Source organism: Aplidium turbinatum, chromosome 15 (genome assembly GCF_918807975.1).
Source record: "Aplidium turbinatum chromosome 15, kaAplTurb1.1, whole genome shotgun sequence".
Lineage (NCBI taxonomy): Eukaryota > Metazoa > Chordata > Ascidiacea > Aplousobranchia > Polyclinidae > Aplidium > Aplidium turbinatum.
The window spans coordinates 8785122-8800620 of record NC_137486.1 but is presented as its reverse complement, the minus strand read 5'-3'; positions in this window follow the sequence as shown (position 1 = coordinate 8800620).

The following is a 15499-nucleotide window of genomic DNA, read 5'->3' as shown; positions in this document are numbered from 1 at the left end:
ACGAGGGACAGATCACATGATATGCACAACAAAAAACACTAAAAAATAGTTTTATTGCAGCCTGATAGACGACTATTATTGCGCACAGATATCCAATTCTGCAGTAAAATATTGTATGGTGTGCAATATGCCTAAGCAAACATCACGTATTTTGCCCAAAACCAAGGGGTCCAAAGTGAGAGGGGGGCTCGGAATGACTCTTCGTCCCCCTAGTAAAAATTTCTCTCAAAGGCCCTGCCGACCTTTGCTATGTAGACATATATTGTTTTTGCTTTGATGGTCAGAAATAAAATGTGTCATTCTATTTGAATAAGTTTCAGGGAATGCTGGAGTAGCAGACATTGTATAGGTTCCTGTATTTTTACTGATAATATCATATTAAATAATTCAAAAAGAAGAAAATATTGAAATATTTGAACTGCAACATGACTACTGAGGACAAGGCAAAGATGGATGAGATACTGAAAGGAATGGCAGAGATTATGGAAAGTCAAAAAAGGTATGAGAAAAAGTATAATAATGTCCAAACCACTGCTGCACCCCCTGCTGCTGCTGTGTCTTCATCTTTTACAGATGGACTTCAGCAGGCCCAACGCTCGGAGTTGACGGAGCTATCTAAACAAGTTTATGCTCTGCAAGAACAAGTTTGGGAACTCCAGCACTCTGTATACAGGACAGAGCGCAAGCTGGATGACTTGGAGCAGTATGGGCGAAGCAATTGCCTCATACTTCATGGATGTACTGACAGCCCAAACAAGGGAAGTAATGTTGATTACTCTGAATATGCGGTAAAAAAAATTAATCAAGTAGTTAAACCAACTAACTGCCTTACTTTGAGGGACATAGATGCATGCCACCCCCTGCCATCTAAAAAACTAAACAAACCAATAATTATTAAATTTGTTAGAAGGATGACATGGGATGAAATTTTTTATTCAAAAAGCAAGTTAAAAACTGATGATGGTCCTAAACTATCGATTACAGAGTCCTTGACCAAACGACGTCTGTCATTACTTCGTCAAGCGAGAGATGCTTTTGGTTTCAAGGACGTCTGGACATCCAAAGGAATAGTGTGGTGCTTCTGGAATAACAAAAGGCAAGTGATAGATGATTTTTCAGATATTCCAAAAATTTTAAACCATAAGGCATAAAAATTTTAAACCTAACAGCTTAACTTATTTTGTTAGGCTGTAACATTATGCAGTTTTCATTTATCCTTTTGAAGCTAAACAAACCATATCACATGATATATTATTACCGACAAAAAAAAAAAAAAAAAAAAAAAACAAACTCAGGAACCTTTTTACTTTATCCATTCTCTTAAACCTTAGCTTAGCTTTTAACCAACCCTATTTTATACATACCTTTTTGTTTTTCAATTCTACGTTTATAAAATACATGTTATTAAAACCAAAATGTAACTATTGCATGAAAACAATCAGAAAAAATCAAAAATTTATTAAATGTTTAACTTGTCCCATTGAAGTTCATGTTAAATGTTGTAAAAAAAGTGCAAATTATCATGACACACAAAATTGGACATGTACCTTGTGCAGTGACTGGATTCCCCCTTTTGTCCATCTATCCAACACCGAATTAGCTACACTGGTTGGAAGCCACAGTGTATCAAATCTTACCTTCAAGCCTGACTATCTGAATGATATGTTTGCTAGCACATCTTACACAAGCAACAATGACATAGATGACCTTTTTATGCCTAATATATCTGAAACATATGTAGACTCAACAACTGTCAATAAACTAAAAATGGACTGCTCACTAGGGCCAGTCTTCACTTCATTATGTATCAATGCTCGGTCTATTGTTAATGTAAAAAATTTCACCAAACTTGAGGCCCTGTTGATGTCTATAAATATCAGTCCTGATTTAATTTCTGTAGTTGAAACATGGATTCAGCCTAATTCAAAAGGTCCTTACTTAAACCTACCTGGCTATACATTCATATCAAATGCTCGAATTAACAGTCGCGGTGGAGGAGTAGGAATATACTTAAAAAGTGATATTATGTATACCAAGCGTGATGACCTAACCATTATGAAAGAAAAAGTATTTGAGTCTATTTTTATTGATATTTTTGTTGGTGGTAAACAAGTGACCTGTGGTAGCATTTATCGAGCACCTGCATTGGATGCTAAGTCAAATTTGGAATTTCTTGATCTGCTTAATGAGTGCATGAATAACATAGGTAGGCTACATCAAAACAATGCTACATAATGGGAGATTTTAATTATAATTTATTGGATTATGAAAACATCAATGTAGGCAATTTTACAGACTTGATGTTCTCAAATTCTTTTTACCCACTAATTAATAAACCTACTAGAATAACTGACACCAGTGCAACAGTCTTAGATCAAATATGGTCCAATGTGCAAACAGGTAATGAAAGTCGGTGTGGAATTCTAATTAATGCCATCTCGGACCACTTTCCAGTTATGCATTGTACAAATATTGGAAAACCCTCAGTTACATGTCATCAATATACCAGATCATTTAATCTCTCAAACATACAAAATTTCTCAAATGCTCTGGAAAATATGGACATCACTTGTTGCTTAAATCAAACTGATGCTGATGAAGCTTATGAGTCATTCATAGGAGAATATACTAGTCAATTTAATAAGCATTTTCCTTTACAAAAAACACCTTTAAAAAAGAATAATTCTTGGTTTGATAGAGAACTACTACATCTATTACGAAGAAAAGAGCGTTTGTTTAAAAAGTACATAGCAAATAAAACTATTCACTCCAAAAAGAACTACACCTCTGCAAGAAACTTATACTTCCATACAGTTCAACAAAAAAAGAAGGAATTTTATCAATCTAAATTTGAAAAGCAAAAGTTTAATATGAAAGCTACTTGGCAAACAATCAACAATCTATTAGGTAAATCCCAGTTGTAGTGTTTCGTCATAGAAACCATTGTTACGTTTCACTAGCCTATCGTTTGTACTACGTGCGACTGTTACGAGACTAGAGCATGAGATAGATTCAGCTAAGAGAAAGTACAATAAAGTGGTCTGTGTGTAATCTATTAAAGTGTGGTATATCTAAGTTAATCAAACGGAAATACAACAATGGCGACGAGGATTTAAGTGAAAGATGGTTGAACAAGTTACTGTAGCCCGAAGCAACCCGCTGGTCTGCGAACTAGGCAGTCTCAAATCGTTTCAAGTGCAAGGTGATCCACATGGTTTAGGACAAAGATGGAAGCAGTGGAAAAGGTCATTTTCTCTTTTTACAGTCAGTAAAGGAATCGCAGACGATAAACAAAAGCAAGCGTTGTTGTAACACACAGCTGGAGAAGAGGTTCAAGAAGTTTATTTCAGCCTCGTGGACGAAAATGACGACAGTAAGTCTTTTAACGATACTCTAGCAATTTTGGATGAGTACTTTTTGCCTAAATGTAATGTTCGTTTTGAAAGATACAAGTTTCGACAGCTGACGCAAGCCCAAGACGAGACCATTGATAAATTTATTTGCCGTTTGCGCCAGCAAGCAACGTTGTGTGAATTTGGAACCAATAGAAATGACTACATTCGAGATCAAGTTATTGAAAAATGTGCTTCTAACATATTGAGAAGGAAGTTGCTCGAAAAAAATAACCTAGTTTTGAATGATGCAATAGTTATTGCAAAAGCTCATGAAGATGTCGAAAATCAATTAAAGACAATGCAGCCTACGTCATCAGTTCATGTCAACGAAGTGCGCCACCCAGAGCATCGACGCGCATTGCCTTCAATTAAGAAGGAAGGGAAAGTATGTTTTGCTTGTGGTAAGACTGGACATTTTAAGTTTGATCAACAATGCCCAGCAAGAGGCAAGCAATGTAACAAATGTGGCAAAGTCGGACATTTTGCTTTACAATGTCGAACACGGTCCCGAACGAATAGATGTGTGACGTCACAATATCCTTCTGACGTCAAGATGAATCGGAATACGCCGTTGCGGAGACCAGTGCAGCGTAAGTCCAATACCAATACATTGGAGGAAGAAGAAGGAAAGACTTTTATTTTCGCAGAAAACAAGGAGAGCAACAAAGAAGAACTTTTCAACTTACAAGGGACACGTAAGAACTCTTGTACAATAACTTTGAAAGTTGGTGGTGTAAAATTATCTGATGTTTTGATCGATTCAGGTGCTGCCAGTAATGTGATTAGTAAAGATACTTGGGAATGGTTAAAATGTCGGAAATCAGCTAAATCTTTGTATTCATATGGGAGTACTACACCGTTACCTACACTAGGTACTTTTACTGCAGAAGTAATTTGTGAGGATACTAACTGTGCCTGTGTAACTGATTTTATTGTAGTTAACTGTGATGCACCTAGTCTCTTAAGTAGAGATACTGCAGAAAAATTAAGTGTATTGCGAATTGGCCCTTCACGTGTAAACAATCTGTGTAATGATGTTTTTGATAGTTACCCTAAACTGTTTAATGGGGTGGGACTTTTAAAAAATTATCAATTAAAGTTACACATTGACACATCGGTAAAGCCCGTAGCTCAACCAGTACGTAAAGTTCCATTTCAACTTAGGGGTAAAGTTGAGTGCAAATTGCAAGACCTACTCGACGCAGACATCATTGAAGAAGTTCCCGAGGGACCTACAGGTTGGGTTTCACCCGTTGTTATTATCCCAAAGCCAGATGGGGATGTACGATTGTGTGTAGACATGCGTCGAGCAAATGAAGCAATCATCCGGGAACGACATCCCATTCCAACAATTGAAGATTTGTTGCATCGAATGAATGGTAGCACTATGTTTAGTAAACTCGATTTAAAGTGGGGTTTCCATCAAATTATGTTAGAGCCAGAAAGTCGTTACATCACAACATTTGTGACGCATAAAGGACTGTATCGCTATAAACGTTTGATGTTTGGAATCAATTCCGCTCCAGAGAAGTACCAAAAGATTCTGTGCGATGTGTTGAAGAAATGTCAAGGAGTAGCCAACATCGCAGACGATGTAATTGTGTACGGGAAGAACAAAGAAGAACACGACCAAAGATTGATTAATGTTTTAGAAAAACTACAGAAAGCCGGATTAACCTTGAACAAACATAAATGCCAATTTCGTTTACCGAAGCTGACGTTTTTTGGACACAATCTGAGCAAGCAAGGTGTCAGTCCTAGCGAGGAAAAAGTTGCAGCAATACTGAATGCAGAACCACCGAAAACTTCAAGTGAAGCAAGATCATTTATGGGATTGGTTCAATACTCTTCTAAATTTATTCCAAATCTTGCTACGATCGCTAGGCCTATACTTGATCTGACAAAGAAAGAAGTTAAATTTGAGTGGAAGCAGGAGCAGCAACAAGTTTTTGAACAGCTGAAATCATTGATGACCAAAGCTAATGCATTAGCATTTTTCCGAACCGATTGCAAGACACGCATTATTGCAGATGCATCACCAGTCGGTTTAGGAGCTGTTCTTACACAGCTACAGGATTGGTTATGGCGCGTAATTGCCTATGCGTCAAGGAGTCTTTCTGACATTGAGAAGCGTTATAGCCAAACAGAAAAGGAAGCTTTAGGATTAGTTTGGGCATGTGAACGCTTTAATCTGTATGTGTTCGGGAAGGAATTTGAGCTGGAAACAGACCATAAACCTTTACAGTTTATTTATAACAAAACGTCCAAACCCTCTGCCAGAATAGAAAGATGGGTTTTAAGGTTACAAGCTTATGATTTCAAAGTTGTTTACAGACCGGGACGTACGAACATTGCAGATGCCCTATCAAGACTCAACTCCACACAATCAAAAGAAGACGGTTCGCATGAAGAGTACGATTTTGTGAGGTTAGTAGCAATAAGCAGTACTCCAGTTGCATTAACACCGCTAGAAATTGAAAGAGAGTCTGCTCGTGACAAGGAGTTTGAAGAAATTCGAAAATATGTCAAATCTGGCGATTGGTCAAAGTGTTCTCAATTTAGCTATTTACATGTCAAGGATGAACTTTGTTGTTACGGTGAATTAATTTTAAGAGGAACACGACTAGTAATTCCAAAGTCTTTGCGAGAACGCGTTTTGGAGCTCGCACATGAAGGACACCAGGGAATCGTTAAAACTAAGAATAGACTACGCACGAAAGTGTGGTGGCCTAAAATGGACAGTGATGCAGAGAAGTTGTGTAGGAAATGTCATGGTTGCCAATTGACAAGCGAATATGCAAGACCGGAGCCGATGACAAGAGTGGTTCCTCCGAACGGTCCATGGCAAGCTTGTTCTGCTGACATTCTTGGACCGTTGCCAAGCGGTGAAAACATTTTAGTTATTGTAGACTACTACAGTAGGTACTATGAAATAGCTGTCTTGAAGTTTACTACCACCACGAAAATAATAGACGCAATTGTGCCTGTGTTTGCACGATTCGGTGTGCCAGTTTCTTTGAGAACTGATAATGGGCCACAATTTGTTTCTTCAGAGTTTGAAAATTTCTTAACCGAGTACGGCATAAAGCATGAAAAGTCGACGCCATTGTGGCCACAAGCAAATGGAGAGGTGGAGCGACAAAATAGAACGTTGATGAAAGCGATCAGAATTGCACATGTGGACGGAAAAGAATGGAAAGAGGAGATCAGTAAATTCCTGATGGCTTATCGATCGACACCACAGTCATCCACTGGTGCATCTCCGTACTATTTGATGTTTGGACGAGAAATGAAAACGAAACTTCCAGAATTGTGTCGTGAGCCACAACAGTTCGACGAAGAAGTCAGAGATCGTGATTGGGAGAACAAATTGAAAAGTAAAAGCTATGTTGACGAAAAAAGGGGGGCTGTAGAGTGGGAAATAAAAATGGGTGATGAAGTCTTAGTTAGAAATCCTAAAACTTCTAAATTGTCTCCTACATTTAAACCTGTCCCTCAAACAGTTGTCTCGAAAGAAAAGGGTGAGGTTACTGTTATGGATAAAGATGGTATTGAACTAAAACGTAATTCGTCTTTCTGTAAGAAGTATATCAGTCCAGACAATAGTCCTTGTGAAAGTGAGACTTACGACTCACCACTAGTCACTGTCGATGAATCAGATTCAATGAATCTATCACCCCCACGTTTACAAATGCCAGAACGTAGATCTTCTCGCTGTATAACTAAACCAACAAGGTTTAATGACTATGTTCTCACATAAACATGTTTACTGTATGTGGTAATATTGTGTAGTTCTGTTTTTACGTGTATTGGAGTAACCTACCACATACTAACAATTTTCTTATTTGTTTATGTCTTGCTTCATACTTGCATATTGTTGTATTTCCGTTTGATTAACTTAGATATACCACACTTTAATAGATTACACACAGACCACTTTATTGTACTTTCTCTCAGCTGAATCTATCTCATGCTCTAGTCTCGTAACAGTCGCACGTAGTACAAACGATAGGCTAGTGAAACGTAACAATGGTTTCTATGACGAAACACTACATCCCTCCTTTTTTTTAAACTTTAAAATACGGTACACATCACAATAGTTAATGCAGCTTTAACATTGAAAAACAAGAATATGAATGAGCTTTTATGAACTGCTACAGCTGCACTTTAGTGGCGACCCAATTACGAAACAATTGGTGACATAAACGGTATGTACAATTGTACATAGAACATCAGACCAGGCTATTACTATTTCGACGATATGCCTTAATATGCAAGTATGAAGCAAGACATAAACAAATAAGAAAATTGTTAGTATGTGGTATAGGTTACTCCAATACACGTAAAAACAGAACTACACAATATTACCACATACAGTAAACATGTTTATGTGAAAACATAGTCATTAAACCTTGTTGGTTTAGTTATAAAGCGAGAAGATCTACGTTCTGGCATTTGTAAACGTGGGGGTGATAGATTCATTGAATCTGATTCATCGACAGTGACTAGTGGTGAGTCGTAAATCTCACTTTCACAAGGACTATTGTCTGGACTGATATACTTCTTAAAGAAAGACGAATTACGTTTTAGTTCAATACCATCTTTATCCATAACAGTAACCTCACCCTTTTCTTTCGAGACAACTGTTTGAGGGACAGGTTTAAATGTAGGAGACAATTTAGAAGTTTTAGGATTTCTAACTAAGACTTCATCACCCATTTTTATTTCCGACTCTACAGCCCCCCTTTTTTCGTCAGCATAGCTTTTACTTTTCAATTTGTTCTCCCAATCACGATCTCTGACTTCTTCGTCGAACTGTTGTGGCTCACGACATAATTCTGGAAGTTTCGTTTTCATTTCTCGTCCAAACATCAAATAGTACGGAGATGCACCAGTGGATGACTGTGGTGTCGATCGATAAGCCATCAGGAATTTACTGATCTCCTCTTTCCATTTTTTCCCGTCCACATGTGCAATTCTGATCGCTTTCATCAACGTTCTGTTTTGTCGCTCCACTTGCTTGTGGCCACAATGGCGTCGACTTTTCATGCTTTATGCCGTACTCGGTTAAGAAATTTTCAAACTCTGAAGAAACAAATTGTGGCCCATTATCAGTTCTCAAAGAAACTGGCACACCGAATCGTGCAAACACAGGCACAATTGCGTCTATTATTTTCGTGGTGGTAGTAGACTTCAAGACAGCTATTTCATAGTACCTACTGTAGTAGTCTACAATAACTAAAATGTTTTCACCGTTTGGCAACGGTCCAAGAATGTCAGCGGAACAAGCTTGCCATGGACCGTTCGGAGGAACCACTCTTGTCATCGGCTCCGGTCTTGCATATTCGCTTGTCACTTGGCAACCATGACATTTCCTACATAACTTCTCTGCATCACTGTCCATTTTAGGCCACCACACTTTCGTGCGTAGTCTATTCTTAGTTTTAACGATTCCCTGGTGTCCTTCATGTGCGAGCTCCAAAACGCGTTCTCGCAAAGACTTTGGAATTACTAGTCGTGTTCCTCTTAAAATTAATTCACCATAACAACAAAGTTCATCCTTGACATGTAAATAGCTAAATTGAGAACACTTTGACCAATCGCCAGATTTGACATATTTTCGAATTTCTTCAAACTCCTTGTCACGAGCAGACTCTCTTTCAATTTCTAGCGGTGTTAATGCAACTGGAGTACTGCTTATTGCTACTAACCTCACAAAATCGTACTCTTCATGCGAACCGTCTTCTTTTGATTGTGTGGAGTTGAGTCTTGATAAGGCATCTGCAATGTTCGTACGTCCCGGTCTGTAAACAACTTTGAAATCATAAGCTTGTAACCTTAAAACCCATCTTTCTATTCTGGCAGAGGGTTTGGACGTTTTGTTATAAATAAACTGTAAAGGTTTATGATCTGTTTCCAGCTCAAATTCCTTCCCGAACACATACAGATTAAAGCGTTCACATGCCCAAACTAACCCTAAAGCTTCCTTTTCTGTTTGGCTATAACGCTTCTCAATGTCAGAAAGACTCCTTGACGCATAGGCAATTACGCGCCATAACCCATCCTGTAGCTGTGTAAGAACAGCTCCTAAACCGACTGGTGATGCATCTGCAATAATGCGTGTCTTGCAATCGGTTCGGAAAAATGCTAATGCATTAGCTTTGGTCATCAATGATTTCAGCTGTTCAAAAACTTGTTGCTGCTCCTGCTTCCACTCAAATTTAACTTCTTTCTTTGTCAGATCAAGTATAGGCCTAGCGATCGTAGCAAAATTTGGAATAAATTTAGAAGAGTATTGAACCAATCCCATAAATGATCTTGCTTCACTTGAAGTTTTCGGTGGTTCTGCATTCAGTATTGCTGCAACTTTTTCCTCGCTAGGACTGACACCTTGCTTGCTCAGATTGTGTCCAAAAAACGTCAGCTTCGGTAAACAAAATTGGCATTTATGTTTATTCAAGGTTAATCCGGCTTCCTGTAGTTTTTCTAAAACATTTATCAATCTTTGATCATGTTCATCTTTGTTCTTCCCGTACACAATTACATCGTCTGCGATGTTGGCTACTCCTTGGCATTTCTTCAACACATCGCACAGAATCTTTTGGTACTTCTCTGGAGCGGAGTTGATTCCAAACATCAAACGTTTATAGCGATACAGTCCTTTATGCGTCACAAATGTTGTAATGTAACGACTTTCTGGCTCTAACATAATTTGATGGAAACCCCACTTTAAATCGAGTTTACTAAACATAGTGCTACCATTCATTCGATGCAACAAATCTTCAATTGTTGGAATGGGATGTCGTTCCCGGATGATTGCTTCATTCGCTCGACGCATGTCTACACACAATCGTACATCCCCATCTGGCTTTGGGATAATAACAACGGGTGAAACCCAACTTGTAGGTCCCTCGGGAACTTCTTCAATGATGTCTGCGTCGAGTAGGTCTTGCAATTTGCACTCAACTTTACCCCTAAGTTGAAATGGAACTTTACGTACTGGTTGAGCCACGGGCTTTACCGATGTGTCAATGTGTAACTTTAATTCATAATTTTTTAAAAGTCCCACCCCATTAAACAGTTTAGGGTAACTATCAAAAACATCATTACACAGATTGTTTACACGTGAAGGGCCAATACGCAATACACTTAATTTTTCTGCAGTATCTCTACTTAAGAGACTAGGTGCATCACAGTTAACTACAATAAAATCAGTTACACAGGCACAGTTAGTATCCTCACAAATTACTTCTGCAGTAAAAGTACCTAGTGTAGATAACGGTGTAGTACTCCCATATGAATACAAAGATTTAGCTGATTTCCGACATTGGGCAACAACATTACGACATTTTAACCATTCCCAAGTATCTTTACTAATCACATTACTGGCAGCACCTGAATCGATCAAAACATCAGACAATTTTACACCACCAACTTTCAAAGTTATTGTACAAGAGTTCTTACGTGTCCCTTGTAAGTTGAAAAGTTCTTTGTTGCTCTCCTCGTTTTCTGCGAAAATAAAAGTCTTTCCTTCTTCTTCCTCTAATGTATTGGTATTGGACTTGCGCTGCACTGGTCTCCGCGACGGCGTATTCCGATTCATCTTGACGTCAGAAGGATATTGTGACGTCACACATCTATTCGTTCGGGACCGTGTTCGACATTGTAAAGCAAAATGTCCGACTTTGCCACATTTGTTACATTGCTTGCCTCTTGCTGGGCATTGTTGATCAAACTTAAAATGTCCAGTCTTACCACAAGCAAAACATACTTTCCCTTCCTTCTTAATTGAAGGCAATGCGCGTCGATGCTCTGGGTGGCGCACTTCGTTGACATGAACTGATGACGTAGGCTGCATTGTCTTTAATTGATTTTCGACATCTTCATGAGCTTTTGCAATAACTATTGCATCATTCAAAACTAGATTATTTTTTTCGAGCAACTTCCTTCTCAATATGTTAGAAGCACATTTTTCAATAACTTGATCTCGAATGTAGTCATTTCTATTGGTTCCAAATTCACACAACGTTGCTTGCTGGCGCAAACGGCAAATAAATTTATCAATTGTCTCGTCTTGGGCTTGCGTCAGCTGTCGAAACTTGTATCTTTTAAAAGGAACATTAGATTTAGGCAAAAAGTACTCATCCAAAATTGCTAGAGTATCGTTAAAAGACTTACTATCGTCATTTTCGTCCACGAGGCTGAAATAAACTTCTTGAACCTCTTCTCCAGCTGTGTATAACAACAACGCTTGCTTTTGTTTATCGTCTGCGATTCCTTTACTGACTATAAAAAGAGAAAATGACCTTTTCCACTGCTTCCATCTTTGTCCTAAACCATGTGGATCACCTTGCACTTGAAACGATTTGAGACTGCCTAGTTCGCAGACCAGCGGGTTGCTTCGGGCTACAGTAACTTGTTCAGCCATCTTTCACTTAAATCCTCGTCGCCATTGTTGTATTTCCGTTTGATTAACTTAGATATACCACACTTTAATAGATTACACACAGACCACTTTATTGTACTTTCTCTCAGCTGAATCTATCTCATGCTCTAGTCTCGTAACAGTCGCACGTAGTACAAACGATAGGCTAGTGAAACGTAACAATGGTTTCTATGACGAAACACTACACATATTAAGGCATATCGTCAAAATAGTAATAGCCTGATCTGATGTTCTATGTACATACCGTTTGTGTCACCAATTGCTTCGTAATTGAGTCGCCACTAAAGTGCAGCTGTAGCAGTTCATAAAAGCTCATTCATATTCTTGTTTTTCAATGTTAAAGCTGCATTAACTATTGTGATCTGTACCGTATTTTAAAGTTTAAAAAAAAGGAGGGATGTAGTGTTTCGTCATAGAAACCATTGTTACGTTTCACTAGCCTATCGTTTGTAGTACGTGCGACTGTTACGAGACTAGAGCATGAGATAGATTCAGCTAAGAGAAAGTACAATAAAGTGGTCTGTGTGTAATCTATTAAAGTGTGGTATATCTAAGTTAATCAAACGGAAATACAACACCAGTCTAAGACTAACCATGGCATCAAAATAAATGATAGTACAGTCATTGACAGATTAACTATTGCAAATCACTTCAATGATCACTTTTCCTGTGCTGCCCATTCCCTTACAAAAAAAATTCCCAAATCAAATACAATATTTTCAACATATCTCGATTCTCCATGCTCTGAGACAATTTATATTTATCAAACTACTTTGAATGAAATTAACAATATTATTCATGCTATGCCAGCAAAAACTAGAAGTGGCATTGATGAAATACCATCCATAGTTGTAAAGTCAACCCCAAACAATATACTGCATGCTTTAACTCATATATTAAACTTATCTTTAACGAGTGGAAAATTCATAAATACATTTAAGTTGGGGAAGGTGATACCTATCTTTAAAAAGGGTAGCTGCAAAGATTCAAACAACTACAGACCAGTCAGCCTACTACCTGTGTTTTCAAAGATATTAGAAAGAATCATGTACAACAGATTATACTCGTTTTTAATTAGACATAAATTTTTCTATAACAATCAATTTGGTTTCAGAAAAAATCATTCCACAAGCCATGCTGCTTCAATGCTAATAGAAAGTATCACCAGTATAATAAATGACAACCATCTTGCATTGGGTATCTTTCTTGATTTATCTAAAGCATTTGACACCATCGACCATAAAATATTGCTAGCTAAATTATATCATTTCGGAATAAGAGGCGTGGCCTATGATTGGTTCATGAGTTACCTGAGTAATAGAAAACAAAGAGTTGTTTTCAATGGCACACTATCTTCTAACGTTAACAACATATCTTTGGGTGTCCCACAAGGGTCTATCTTAGGCCCTCTTCTATTCCTGATTTATGTAAATGACTTTCCTAACTGCCTTCAACACGGAACTGCAATTATGTTTGCAGATGACACCACCATTATATATAAAAATAAAACCGTTTCTGCTGTATATGATATTGCAAATCAAGAGCTTGTATGCATAGATCAATGGCTATCAACAAATCGATTGTCTCTAAATGTCACCAAAACCAAACATATATTATTTTCAAGTCAAGGAAGCAAGACACTATCAAGCCCCCCACCCTTAAATATTCGAAAAAACAGCATAGAACAAGTTGCCTCAATAAAGTTTCTGGGAATAATTGTAAACGAGCATTTGTCATGGAAATCTCATATGGAAATCTTGCTTCAAAAAATAAGATCAACACTCTGCGTGACAAAAAAAATTAAGCCTTTCCTAAACAAACAAGCACTTCTCTCCATTTACCATTCTCTAGTTGAGAGTCAGATATTATATTGTATCTCAACATGGTGTCATGAAAACAAAACTACATTGCAAAAGCTACAACGTACATGCAATAACTTTCTTCGTACGGTACTGTATTTGACATTGACCGCAGAGAAAGCGTAAAAGGTGTAATGGAACTCAACAATTTAGAAGAAGAAGAAGTTCTTTTATTTTGCATCATCAGCACATGCGAAAAAGCAAAACAATACAAGATTACAATGTGAGCTAGGTTGTTTGCTGATGACGATGGTAGTGACAGAAGGACCGAACTGGTCATCGAGTCTGCCACACCCGAGTGGTGTCATGGCTTATTTAAAATGGAACGGTGTCGAAGTTGAACGCAAATATTGATTGATTGATATATTGACTGATTTGATTGATAGATATATATTATATACAACATAAAAAAACAATACACATACGAAATTTAGCAGTGCGATATACAAAAAAAACAAAAAAAAAACAGAACTACTAGAAATGATGCAAAAATACAAAATGGCATATACAATATACATACAACACAGCATACTGGTAAGACAAAAGCAAATATACAGTAGGCCTAATTAGCGAGATACGGTGAGAATAAGTAGAAGCAGTTTGATGGTACTATAGGCTATCAGTTACTTATACTCAGACATTAAGTGCAGTTTTAATTTTTTAGAAAACATACTAATTGTTTGAAATTTTCTTAGCTGTTCCGGTAATTTGTTCCAAGTGTTTGTTCCAAGAAATTTAATTGAGCGTTGACCAAGCTTTGTACGCATTCTTGGTTTGAAAAGCATAGGGGAAGGTTTGGTTAGTTGAGCCGGGCAACGGTTGATCCATCCGGTTTTATCGCAACGTCGTGCATGATTAGTCAACCGTTTCATAACAAAAATATGGAAAAACTTGAAGTCCATCAGCACATGTAGTTTTAGGGATTTTCTACAAGCAGAAAAATTGTGAAGCAGTTAAATGTAAAATGGTAGGTAAAAGTAGTTTTGAGAAAAATAAGAAATGTGTTATTTTTTCCTACGATGTTTCATCGTTGTCTTAATGGAAATACTGGGATAGGTGAGGGTAACTTACTCTTTGTTTTAGTAGTTCTCGTTGCTTGATTAGCCAGTTGGTTCTTGGCAATTTTTCATGAATTTTGAAAATGGGCGGCGATGTTAACAGTTGAGCCACTTGCAATGTTCACGGTTGAGCCATGCCTTTGTCATAAGGAATGTAGTTTATGAGCCGATGGTCCTTACGTATTGCCCTAATTTTGTTGTACCGTACTGTAATTGATGCGTAGAACTGGTGTCCTAGCCGGGGGCGGTCCACTGCCCCCCTTAAACTTCCATAAGAGTAGTTTTTTTGTAATGCGCCAGTTTGAGGGTAATTTTTTTAGCACTACCCCCCTTATATTTTTCTCGATAGCAACGCCACTGGTTGCTAATGTTCGTTTTCTTCACAAACCTCGCGAAATCGTTTCAGAAAGGTAAAAACACCTTCGTGCAAAGTTTCCTATTCAATGGTTCTCAGTGTTTTCAGAAATATAAATTTCTGTTCGTTCAGTGTTCACTGTTCTTTCATTTTAAGACACTAGACACAATACACCGTTTAAACTTTTTTTGATTGTTTATTTGCAAGATGTTCAAGAGAAAAGTTTATTGTGTTTGATGCAGATTGAGCTCTGTTTTGGGATATCTTTTGGAAGTGAAATAATGGTGGATCAACCGTGAACAACGGGTGGCTCAACCGTGAAATTTAGGGTATCATTTGAGCAGGCTAAATTTCAATTTTAAAATGCCGATAAATGATATAAATCG